We start from the raw sequence: 12041 nt of genomic DNA, 5'->3' as shown, positions 1-12041 counted from the left end.
TCATAGCCCTCCTTACCCCTCCCATCCACGTACCTACCCAAGTTTCTGGCAGCTCATCCCACACTCTCACCACCCACTGAGTGAAGAAGTTTCCCCTCATAATCCCCATGAACATTTCACCTTCCGCTCTTAACCCATGACCTCTAATTCTAGTCTCATCCAACCTCAGTAGTAAAAGACTGCTCATATTTACTGTATCTATACCCCTCATAGTTTCGTATACCTCTATCAAATCTCCCCTCATTCTCTGACACTCCAGGGAACAAAGTCCTAACCTATGCAACCTTTCCCTATAACTCAGGTCCTCAAATCCTGGCAAAATCCTTGTAAATTTTCTCTGCACTCTTTCAATCTTACTGATATCTTTCCTGTAGTAGGTGACCAGAACTGCACACAGTGTTCCAAATTAGGCCTCACCAACATCTTATATAAATCAACTAAATCACCAGAGTCATATGAAGAATGCCAGACTTCCTTCACCACGGTGCATTAGTGATCTGGATAGAACATTTTAAAAATAAACCAGCTATCTAACTGCATCATGTTCATCACTAAAAATACCACTAATTTAAATTCCAGATATATTTATATTACTTAAATTTAAATTTCCCTCTGTTGGGAGTTGCCCAACCCTCAGAAGACTGACGCAACACTTAAGCTCTGTACTCACTTGATGGTAATACATATATTTGGGACCTGTAATGTAACACCCGTGGCTGTTAACAACCAAACAGTGCAGACCAAAGTTTAGGACCTCAGTAAGTAGGACGCATGCCCCTTGACTCTGGACAAATTGATCAATAATTGCCGAATGGTATTGAGTCTGTGGGGAGAAGAGAAGAGATAAGAGGAGACCCAGATGGGGAATGGGAAAAGAGAGAAAGGAGAAGGGGAAGAAATTACTGGAAGTTGAAGAAATCAATGTCCATGTCATCAGGTAGGAAGTTTCCCAAACAGAATATGAGGTGTTGCTCTTCCAGCCTGAGTGTGGCCTCATCATGACAGTAGAGGAAGCCATGTAGGAATAGGAATGGGCAGTGGAATTAAAATGGTTGACACCAGGAAATCCTGATTGTTGCAAATAGATCGTAGATGCTCTGCAAGGTGGTCCCCCAATCAACGTTAGGTTTCACTGAAGTAGGGAGTCACATGGGAGCATCAGCTACAGTAGTCTAAGAATTGCTTTCATTCCAATAAGTAAGCAACTCGTTTGTTGCATGCAATTTCTGCTTGCCTGCAATCACACCCAGCTGAAGTATGGGTGTTTAGTACCCTAGCAGGAGCATTGTAACATAACAGGGCTGTTGACTGGCCCCATAAACAGCCAAGTAAAACATAACAGGGCTGTTGACTGGCCCCATAAACAGCCAAGTAAATCAGATAACATGGGTGGGGTTGGCGTGAGACAAACCCTCCTGAGACCATCTTCCAAAGCTCACTCAGTTACAGGGTGTTTCTTTTTCTCTATTTATTTATTGAGTTATAACACAGAACAGGCCCTTCAAGCCTCACCACCCTGCAATCATCAGTTTAATCCTAGCTTAATCACAGGATAATGTACAACAACTAATTAACCTACCAACCATTACTTCTTTGGACTGTCAGAGGAAACCGGAGCATCCAAAGGAAACTCTTGCAATCACGGAGAGAACGTACAAACTCCTTAAAGACAGCGATGGGAATTGTACCCAGGTAGCCTTGCACTGTGAAGCATTGTGCTAACCACTACACTACCATGCTGCCCCAGTTAATGACTTCACTCCCTTCTATGCAAACATAGAAGGATTCCAAGCAGGCTCACCATAATATCTGGGACTTCAAGAAGCGTCCAAACCCAAGATTGGATATTGTGCTGCCAATCTCCATGTATCCACATACTTTTTATCTGCTGTTTTTTGGGATATACGGTAGGAGCCTGCTCAAGTACAATGAACTTGATTAAGAAAAACCTTCTTCCGATCAAACTTTGTTTGCTATCTGCTTGCAGATCAGATGCTGGCAAATGCTGTTGCTTCAACCCACCCCAAATGCATTAATCGATCTGTTTCACTCATGACCTTTAACAATAAAATGAGACACCATTTGACCTGCTGGATCTGTTTTGCCTTTTAATATATGAACACGTTCATTTTACACTGGATGCTGCTCATTAGGTGAGACTAGATCCTCGGCGTTGAGCTGCTGTCACAATGCAATGTTGTGGCAACATGAAAAGCTGTATATATTTTGTCCCCAGTGAAATGATTCCTTTGTATGTTCCTCATTTTTAGATAGAAGGCAACCTTTAACAAAAACAAAAGCAAATTTCAAAATTACTTCTGGAATGCCAAGTTACCGGGTTCCAAAGCAAATGAAAAGATGTTTACCTTGTGTGAGGCATGGAGCGCAGTGGCTGCTTTCTTGTGCATTTCATTGGGAATCTGTGTAAATGTAAGATATAAAATCAAAAGGTAGATTATGCTTACTTTCAGGTGATCTCGTTGGATGAAACACATTATGGACAAATGGTTAATGAATTGCACTAAATGTGCCTATTAATGAATCAATTCATTGATATTAATAACTTGGGATTAATCAAATAATCCACTATATAGGAGGCTAAGAGCAATTAGCTTTTATGAGTCTACAACAACAATTCCCATTAATGGAGCATCTCAAACGTAGTGAAATGTCTTACGGTTCCTCACAGGAGTTAGATCAAGCAAGAACTGGCAGCTAACCTCCTGGGGATATATTGGGACCAGTGATCAGAAACTTGCTCTGTTAGGGAGAGTCTTAAATACCAAGGAAAGATAGAGAGACAGACACGGTTATGAAACGGATTCAGGAGCTGAGGACCTTGGCTGCAGAATGGGTGCCAGTTAACGATGGAGCGACCAGCTCTGAAGATGATCAAGAGAGGAGGATTTCAAAGGCTCGTGTCTTTTAGAGGGTTGTAAAGTAGATGAGATTACAGAGATGGAGGGGGAAATAATGCAGAAGCATTTGAAGAGTTTTTTTTAATCTGTGCCTGGCTCAACCATTTTGGTGTTAAATATTACCTCACCAAAGTTTTATCACTCAGCACAGAAAAAAGGCCCATCAGCCCATCATGTAATTCGAACTATTAAGCACTAATCCATACAATGTTTGTTTCCTCCTGCATCACCATCAAGTGCTCCCCACCTCCAGCCATGCTCCTGTTCTCCTGCCACTCACCTACATGAGGGGCAGTTTACAATTAGACTGTCGGCCCTTGAATCTGGGACGTATGGAGGGAACCAGAGCATCCAGGAGAAGGCTGCACAGTCACAGGAAGAACGTGCAGACTCCGCACTGACAGTACCCATGTTCGGGATTGAACCCAGCTCACTGTAGCTGAGAGGTGGCCTTGACATTCACTGTACTGAAACTGTACTGATTTATTCTGTGTAGCCTGGGAGGTGCAAAGTTGTTTGCACACATCAGGGAGTCTTTCAACATAAACCTATTTCCTCTAGTCCCACATCAAAGAGACCAGGTTCATGTAAGGTGAATGGCTGATGCACAGTACAAATCCTCCATTCTTCCCTAATCGCCTGCCTGAGCTGCTACCTCTAAAGGGCACCCTCCACTGCATAAGTGTGGTATTTCACTTCCCACACAGGCATCTCTGGGGCCGGGGCTTTGGCAAAGCGTTCTGAGTTACCGGCAGTTTTCTGCTGTGAATTGGCACCTTCAAGACAACCAGCTGAAGCTACCATATTACATTTCATTTGAGACCTTTCATTAAGGCTTAACTACCATCCCACCAGACTAAGCTAGTTTGAACCTCACAATCCAGATTTATAAGGGCAGTGGGATAGACTAGAGTCATGGTGACAGTCCTGCAGTGTTGTTATTTTAGATACTGTTATCTTTTCAGATCTACAGTATATGTGTTATGTCTGGTGTAACCAAGATGGATATCTCTGCAGTTTAGTTTTAAACTGCCATTTACCTTCCCTCTCTAAACCTGTTCGCTGGCATTCTTCCATACGACCTGTCACTCTGAGTAAGAAATCTGCTGCAAAGCTACGAGATTTTTAAGAAGCTGTTCTTTCTACTGCACAGTGCACTGTCCCTGTACAGACAGTATTGACAAGAGTGAGGAAGTCATACAAGCATTATGTTGTTCGGGGGGCACAGAACGTAGAAGTCAGTGCAACGCTTTACAACATCGACAATCAGCAATCTGTAATCGGAGTTCAATTCCTGCTGCTTTCTGAAAGCAGAGTGCATGCCCATGTGGGTTTCCTCTGGGTGCGTCGGTCCCCTCCCACGTGCCAAAGACAATTGGTTTAGAGTCGTGGTTAGTAAGCTGTGGGCATGCTGAGTTGTCAGCAGAGGAATGGCGACACTTGTGGGCTGCCTCCCAGCACATCCTCGGACTGCGCTGGTCATTGACACAGACAATGCATTTCACTGGATGTTTCAATGTAAATGTGACAAGTAATGCGAGCCTTTCCTCTTTAATCTTTAATTTCTTCTTGTTCTCTCTCACTTTACTGTCTCGTGCACAAAGGAAAATCAAGGAGGTAAGCAGGACTTTAAACGTGACCAGTGAGATTATTGGAACAAAACAAATTCCTGCAAATTTATAACCTCACATTCTACAGTCTTTTGAGATTATGTGGCAATTACCTGTTTATTTATTTATTACAAAGCTGAAGGAGGCCTTTTAGTTTGTCAATAATACTGGCTAAAGGGAGGGCAATTCTAGTCCCACTCCCATACTTCTCTGCAGCCAGGTACATATTTTCTCCCACAGGCTTGTCCATTTCTCTTCAGTTCTTTAGCTACATACCTACAGAACATTAAGGAGTAATTTACAGTTGTCAATTAACCAACTCAGATGTTCTTCGGATGTGGGAGAAATCAAAACCACCCAGCAGAAATCCACACAATTATGACAACAGGGCTAGGACTGAAGCCAGGACCCTGGGGCTGAGAGGCAGCGGAAGCAACTGTACTCCTGCCCTCCCTTTCTGTGTAACTTTGGTGATAGGATATTTCAGAAATGTCAAACTTAAGGCTTTTTTTGGTGCAAAATTAATTTTCCACCAACCCATTTTGCACATGGTAGCATCACGTAAGGGTGGTATGGTAGCATAGCAGTTGGCGTAACACTATTACAGAACCAGCAACTCGAGTTCAATTCTTGCTGCTGTCCTGTAAGGAGATTGTATGTTCTTCCTGTGACCGCATAGGTTTTCTCCAAGTGCTCTGGTTTCCTCCCACATTCCAAAGACAGGCAAAGGGTTAGCAAGTTAATTGATTACATGCATGTAATTGAGTGGCATGTGCTCATTGGGCCAGGAGGGCTTTTTTACCATGCTGTATCTCTAAATAATTAAAATATGTTTATTAGAATGTGGATTCCCAACTCCTTGATGGCCACCAGACTGTTGTAATCTCCTTTCCTACCTACCCAGTTTATGGGATCTTGCAGTCAGCTCACCACCAACTTCTTAAAGGCAATTAGCGACAGGCAATAAAGATTTTGACCTTACTTTGATATTATTCATATCACAAGAACGAATTTTTTAAAGAAACTGCTGTGATGCCACTGAGTTTTGCAAGTCTTAGGTCATGTTTTCTAAGATTGGACATACGTACATAGCCCACTGTTCGACCTTTGTAATATGCTAACTGCTGAAGACCACTGTGGTGGCTGTTTTGTTATTATCTAATTAGGTTAATTGATTTCATATCCCATGCTTTTCCTTCAGCAAGTCTGGAAAAGAAAGTACGTGTGCTGCCACAAGAAAGCAACATCCATTATCAAATACCCCCACAATCCAGGCCATGCTGTCTTTTTGCTGGTGTCATCAGGAAGGAAGTGCAGGAACTCTACGTCCACACTACCCCAATCAGGAACAGTTATTACTCTATAACCATCAGGCTCCTTTAACCAGCCAGTGGTGCAGTGGCATAAGCACTGGACTTCAAGCCCAATGGTCCCACGTCTGGACCAGGCCAACAGTTTCCATTTACGCTGGGTTGAGCAGCAAGCTAGCAACTCAGCCTCATAAAAAAACAGACAAACCTAAGGGAAAGGCAAAAAATGCCATGAAAAGGAACAAGAAATCAGGCTCCTAAACCATTGTAGAAAACTTAATTCTCTTCAACGCTGAACTGATTCCACAACCTTACTTTCAAGGGCTCTGCAACTTGTATTTTCAATATTTATTTATTTGTTTGTGTGTTTATTTATTAGTCTTATTTATATTATTATTGTTATTATTATTCATTTTCTTTCTTGGCGCAGTTTGTCTTCTTTTGCACATAGGCTGTTTGTCAGTCTTTGTGTGTGTAGTTTTTCATTAATTCCCTTGTATTTCTTTGTTCTACTGTGAATGTCTGCAAGAAAATGAATCTCAGGGTAGCATATGGCATACTTTGATAACAAATTTACGTCGAACTTTGAACTTTTCCAGATGAAGCGACTGGTTCTGTGATGAAGGCTGAGTGTGAGCAAGGCTTAAGAGACCGTTTTACGTGCATGAAGCATTGCATGGAGCAGAGGAAGCGAATAAATACTTCCTTTCTGGATGAAGGATTAGAGTCGAGGCTGTTTCAACTTCGTGATCCATATTAAACATACACAATTCATTTCCTGCCGTCAATAGCAGCAGTTTATGGATAAACTCCAATGATTAGAATGACAGTGACAGGAATTATGTTGTGATGAACCAATTATCAGGGTGTGAAGTTTTGCTCATCCATAGGGCAAGTGATTTGATGTAGTGCAAAATTCCACAACCAACTCTGAGAATTTCAACACTTAGGACACAGTGTGCATGGCAATTACTGCGAATTCTACACATTAACTCCCAAAGGCAGCAAGAATGCCGGTTGCTGAGTGCGTCTAAGCAATAGCACATCACTTACTGTGACAAGCGAATCACGCAACCTACTCATTATCGACAAAAAACATATCACATGCATTCTCTCACACATGCACATCGTTACGTATATTAGCTAACAGCGGTGACCAGTGTAAAATAACATGGTGAAATAAAGTAAATAAAAATCTTCCACTTTTAAAAAATCCTGCAGCTTTTATAGCACTGGAGGCCTGCATCTGACTGATTGTGCCCATGTTTTTGAAACGTCTGATATCCACAACAATTTTATTACCAGGCTAGCATGAAACTATTGCAGCTCATGGTGTCGCAGCTCAGAGTTCAGTACCAAACGCCTGTAAGGAGTTTGTACTGTACATTCTCCCCGGGACCACATGGGATTCCTCCGAGTGCTCTGCATTCCTCCCACAGTCTAAAGACATACTGGTAATTAGGTTAATTAGACATTATAAATTGTCCTGTGATTAGATTAGGATTAAATAGGTGGGTTGCAGGGCAGTTTAGCTTGTTGGGTTGAAAGAGCCCATCCCTCACAATATTTCAAAATTAATTCTAAAAATATATATGTCCGGTTAAGAGTGACAGAATTTGTTTTGCCGGCCCTACATTCTTGATATTAGGAATGATTGATGGTCCTGTTCTATCTCACTCTAAACTAGCTGTACAAAACCAAAGGTTCCAGCAAAATGTTTGAGTGCTAAATGTCACTACTAGTTCAAAGAGGACAAGCAAGGTCGGAAAAACAAGACATTACCCAACTGTCCAGGTTTTTGGAGTTAGAATGAATCGCTGTATGGGGCATGATTCTGTTTTGGTGGAGATAGGGGTATCAAGCTGCTGTGTTTAATATATGTGGTGAAAGATCTCATGGGGCATCTCTGTTATCCAGTGGCCAAAGCTTTTCATCTGAATCTCTCAAAAACAATTATTATCTCCCAATGCAATACACAGAACTTCAATTCTTTGGGCTTGCTAAACATTTAAATGATTATTTCTTAAATTAAGCTCTTTAGAATTCAATTGGCACCATTCTTGTCGATGTTCTTGATCATAACCTGGGAAGGTGTTGCAGAATTTATGCTATGCGCCTCTACAGTCTAGATAAAGGCCAATTGAGAAGTGCTTCACTGGTCGTGTGGTGAAAAAATGCGGCTGGTCAGCCGCAGAGAAAAATGAGACACAAACACATTCCGAAAGATCTGATGGTTTGAATCAAAAATGATGCTAAACTTGTTTGTCAACCATTCTTTATAAGCATCACTTTTTTTATTTTATAATAATTGTGAATATTATCTCTTTCTCTCTTTTATCTGACAACCTTTATATTGGTAACTATGACTGGCTCAAACATTGGCTATTTATTTGCTTGTCTCCATTGTAGTCATCAGATTTAAAATAAAGCTAAATATAGCCTGTGTACTGCAATATTATTTTATTCAAAGTTAAAATTATAGCAATGGAAAATATTATTTTATTCCTAAGATGTCCTACAGATAGCGTCCTTAAAAATAGTGGAATGGTTACATTACACTCAAATTGGAAAAGGCATTTACTGACAGACCACTTCTTTGAAATGCACAGGAATCAAGAACTCGCCAGAGTTAATGGTGGCCCTAGTTTTAAATAATTGATTCCCTTAAACAGTTTTGATAGAAACAATCCTTTCAATGTTATAGCATTTGTGCATGGTTAATTTTATTAAGGACAAATTATCAGTACAGCATAACATTGTTATAAATTGCCTTAACTACTGCAATGTCAGCTATTCTCTTGTGGTAGCTTTTTGATTTCAGCCTTGTTTTTCTTTTGTTTCGCTTCCTAGTACAATTTGGCCCAGAAAGTATCTGGCTTTTTCCAAATTCTGCAGTATTCCAATTTTTATGTCTGTATGAGAAAAAAAAGCTTTTATTCGTGATAAGAGTGTGATTCTGTCATCAACAGTGCATTAGGTTTAGCACACACTGTCAGCCTTCAATGTTTTTTTACCAGAGGAGTAACTCGCTTCTTGCTGGTCAGGCCCATACGTTATCTCTGCTGTATCTAAGATCAGTAATTTGACACCGTCATCTCTTGAAAAGATGCCCTGACCCTTCAGTGTCAACCGCTAGTAACCAACCAGCTCACTACAGCAAGTCAAGCCGGCAATACGCTGAAAACTTCAGCCTCAAGCAGCTGGGAACAGTTAGTTCAGAACAACACTAGCGAGGGGAACTGGTGCGCACTGCTAAAAAATCGCAGCATCTGATGAACCCTGTTGTCAGATTCTCCAAAAAAAAGCCATTTTCCAACTCTTCCTACAACTTACTTTCTCCTAGCAACCCTGTGGTTTTGTGTCCCAGATGGGTTATGAAAGCAGTATAAAAAAATATAAACATAGTTTTGCCTTGGCTCTGTTTATGTGTGTTTGTGTGTGTGTGTGTGTGTGTGTGTGTGTGTGTGTGTGTGTGTGTCTGTCTGTCTGTCTGTCTGTATGTGAGAGAGAGAGAGAGAGGAAGAGCGAGTGTGTGTGCGTCTGTGTGAGAAGAGAGAGTATTATTACGTTAGCCAGATGCATGGAGATGTTGAATTTTAGTGTAAACTTTACCAACTGAAATGTTTATTCAGAATGATTTTATTAGATGCGCACTTTCTTCTCAAAACAGTGTAAATTGCCCGTATCTATAAAAGCAAGCTTTATATTTAGGAAAATTCCAAAGGCTGTGTTTAAATGATCACTTTCTGAAAGATCAGCTATTTGCCGCCTCTCTCAGATTTCTGCTGCGATCAATGCGTCCTGCTGAAATCCTGCCTACAACGAGAATTTCATCCAATTTGCAGTATTGCACAGCCGAGAGGGCCACAGGTCTCTTTGCCATAACCTTGAAATTGTACCAAATACTTGGAAGTTTGCAGTTGCTGCAAACAGGGACGACTGCATGACAAAGCAAGAACATCCTTAAAAGAAATACCATTGAGACTTTGTACACTATTCTCCTATTTTTTTTAGACTTTCATTAAATGCCGTGTGCGTTACTGGCAATCAGGTAACCGAAGGGCAGACTTGTTAACCTCAAGTCTCCTCCTTCCGTTTGAAATGTCCATTTCAAAATGAAAATTAAAATTCATAACGGTTAATGATATGACAGAAACTCCTCCTCTATAAACGAGCTCCAGCCTTCGAAAACTTTCCAGCCACACAGTATTCAAACAGAATACAGCATGCTGAACATACCAAGACCTTTTCTTGTTATTTTCTTTATTACTGTTGTTCAATTAGCCCCATTCACCGCATGCTCGAGAGGACATTAATATGCACTGGCAGTTCCCACAAACAATATTCCTCTCAGGCTTTCCCAAGCTAGCATGCAATAACTGGCTTGCAAGACAGTTTAAAAAAATCATCAAAAATAATGCCCATTCTGTGCTTGCCAAATACAAAGAATAAAAATCAAAATTCAAATTTGGTGCTGGTTTAACAACAGTAAATATATCTCTAATATGCTACAGATTAAAGGCAATATTTTTCCACTGACATTAAAAAAGCAAATCTGTCATTACTGTGGGATTTCAAACATAATTGCTGGCATGTTGTCAGAATAGTTTCTGGTGCCAAATGCATGGTCAGGATAGAGGCACCCAGGGTGACAATGATAATAGAGAACACAAATGGGTATGTTACTGTAATAAAACACATATAAACTTGTGTATTATGTAGCGGTGCCTCTTCGCTTTCTCTCCCTTTACCTGAATTTATTCCCCAATAATCAGCAAATCAAAACAAAGGCTCAAGTGAAGGTGAGAAGAAAAGACATTAAAGAAGCATGTCATCAAAATAAATGCCATTCCAATGACTTTAATAAGCATATAATAGAAAAAAAAACTTCACAGAACCAAAGAGAAAAGACAGAACACCATTTCTTTTTTTTTGAGGGGATAACACTACAATTTTCCAAATCGGAACAGATAATTAAAAGACATTGTCATTTCCATAAGCAATATGTTCATGATCCCTTCAGAATTTATGAGAGAGTATTTTATGTGTCAGATATAATTAATCTGGAGAACATTGTTTCTTTCACTACAGTCAATGTGTTATTTCTCTTTTGAAAAAAAAGCATTCTTTAAAATGTAAAGCCACACAATGTTGAATGCCGCCCTATTATTTTCGAATGAACTTGTCAAATTATCATTATTATTTAAAGGCATAAGCACGGGCGCGCACAGACAGACACACAGACAGACACACACACACACACACACACACACTCACACACACACACACTCACACACTCACACACACACACACCACACACTCGCGCCCGGGTGGCACGCTGTTTGCACCCGCTCAGCAAAATGAGTTTACAGAGAGTTTGAATTTTGGTCATATTGTCAGTGGTGACTATACGCCAGTCTCCCACGAAGAGAAAACGGGACTGTTATAGTGTGGAATTTTTAACAAAGTGTACATTTTATCGCATCACTTTTGCGTGAAGACCCGAATAAGGCCAACTTAGCTAAGGAAACATTCCCACATTGTCAGCGATGAAAAAGAGCTCCAATTTTAATTGAATCAACGTAAAAAAAACTAAAACATTCTCACTGCAGTGACTGTATATTTTATTAACAAGCATTGGATTTACAACATACAGAACCGAAACTTGACCTTCATTACTTTCTCCACCCCCTCCCACACCCCCCTCCCCCCCGGTTTGGAAGGCATTTAGGAAATAAACCGCATTTATAAAACAAATACAGTTTCCTGCTGTGTGACAAACAGTTTACAATTCAAATAACGAATAAATCAAACTATTAGATCAAAGAAAGTGTCATAGTCTCAAATCTAAATTCTGAAGCAATCGCTGCCCTTTTTTTCCAGGGCGCCAAGTAAAATTAACACATTAATGGAATTTTTAAAAATGATTGTTGCTAATCATTGTTTGTGTTCCACATCTGTCCGTTTCTTTTTTAAATTCTGCAACAACTAACACACAAAAAAAAACAAAATAAAAATTAACCAAAACAACAGGGGGGAAAAAGTAGGCGCCGAAATTACAATGTTGGTTTCTGGTGCAGCAGACATTTGCCCTCAACATTCCCTCCCCACTCCCCTTTCCAACCCCCACCCGCGAAAAAAGACTGTTTCACCTCATTTTTAAAAAAAGTCTGCTGAAATGGATCAGTGCATATGGACACAGT

At 40.4% G+C, this 12041-nt stretch overlaps 1 protein-coding gene and 1 long non-coding RNA gene across 8 annotated transcripts in view; both read right to left on the bottom strand.

Moving 5' to 3' along the window:
* Positions 1–2095: 2095 nt before the first annotated feature.
* Positions 2096–12041, bottom strand: part of LOC134342713 (uncharacterized) — an 82631-nt gene continuing 72685 nt past the window's right edge. For all 7 annotated transcript variants that reach the window (XR_010017078.1, XR_010017077.1, XR_010017076.1 and 4 more), the window contains exons 3-4: positions 2367–2420; positions 2096–2282 (exon numbers count right to left, since the gene is read on the bottom strand). This is a non-coding gene — a long non-coding RNA (uncharacterized LOC134342713). The remainder of the gene's footprint in view (positions 2283–2366; positions 2421–12041) is intronic.
* LOC134342712 (transcription factor MafB-like) overlaps positions 10683–12041 on the bottom strand; it is a 3354-nt gene continuing 1995 nt past the window's right edge. Inside the window, exon 1 of the mRNA XM_063041162.1 lies at positions 10683–12041. This exon is cut by the window's right edge and continues 1995 nt beyond it. The gene's annotated coding sequence lies outside the window, so the exon portion shown is untranslated.

The sequence above is a fragment of the Mobula hypostoma genome, chromosome 2 (assembly GCF_963921235.1).
Source record: "Mobula hypostoma chromosome 2, sMobHyp1.1, whole genome shotgun sequence".
NCBI lineage: Eukaryota > Metazoa > Chordata > Chondrichthyes > Myliobatiformes > Myliobatidae > Mobula > Mobula hypostoma.
The sequence above is the reverse complement of the archived record's forward strand: the minus strand, read 5'-3'. Positions and strand labels throughout refer to the sequence as shown.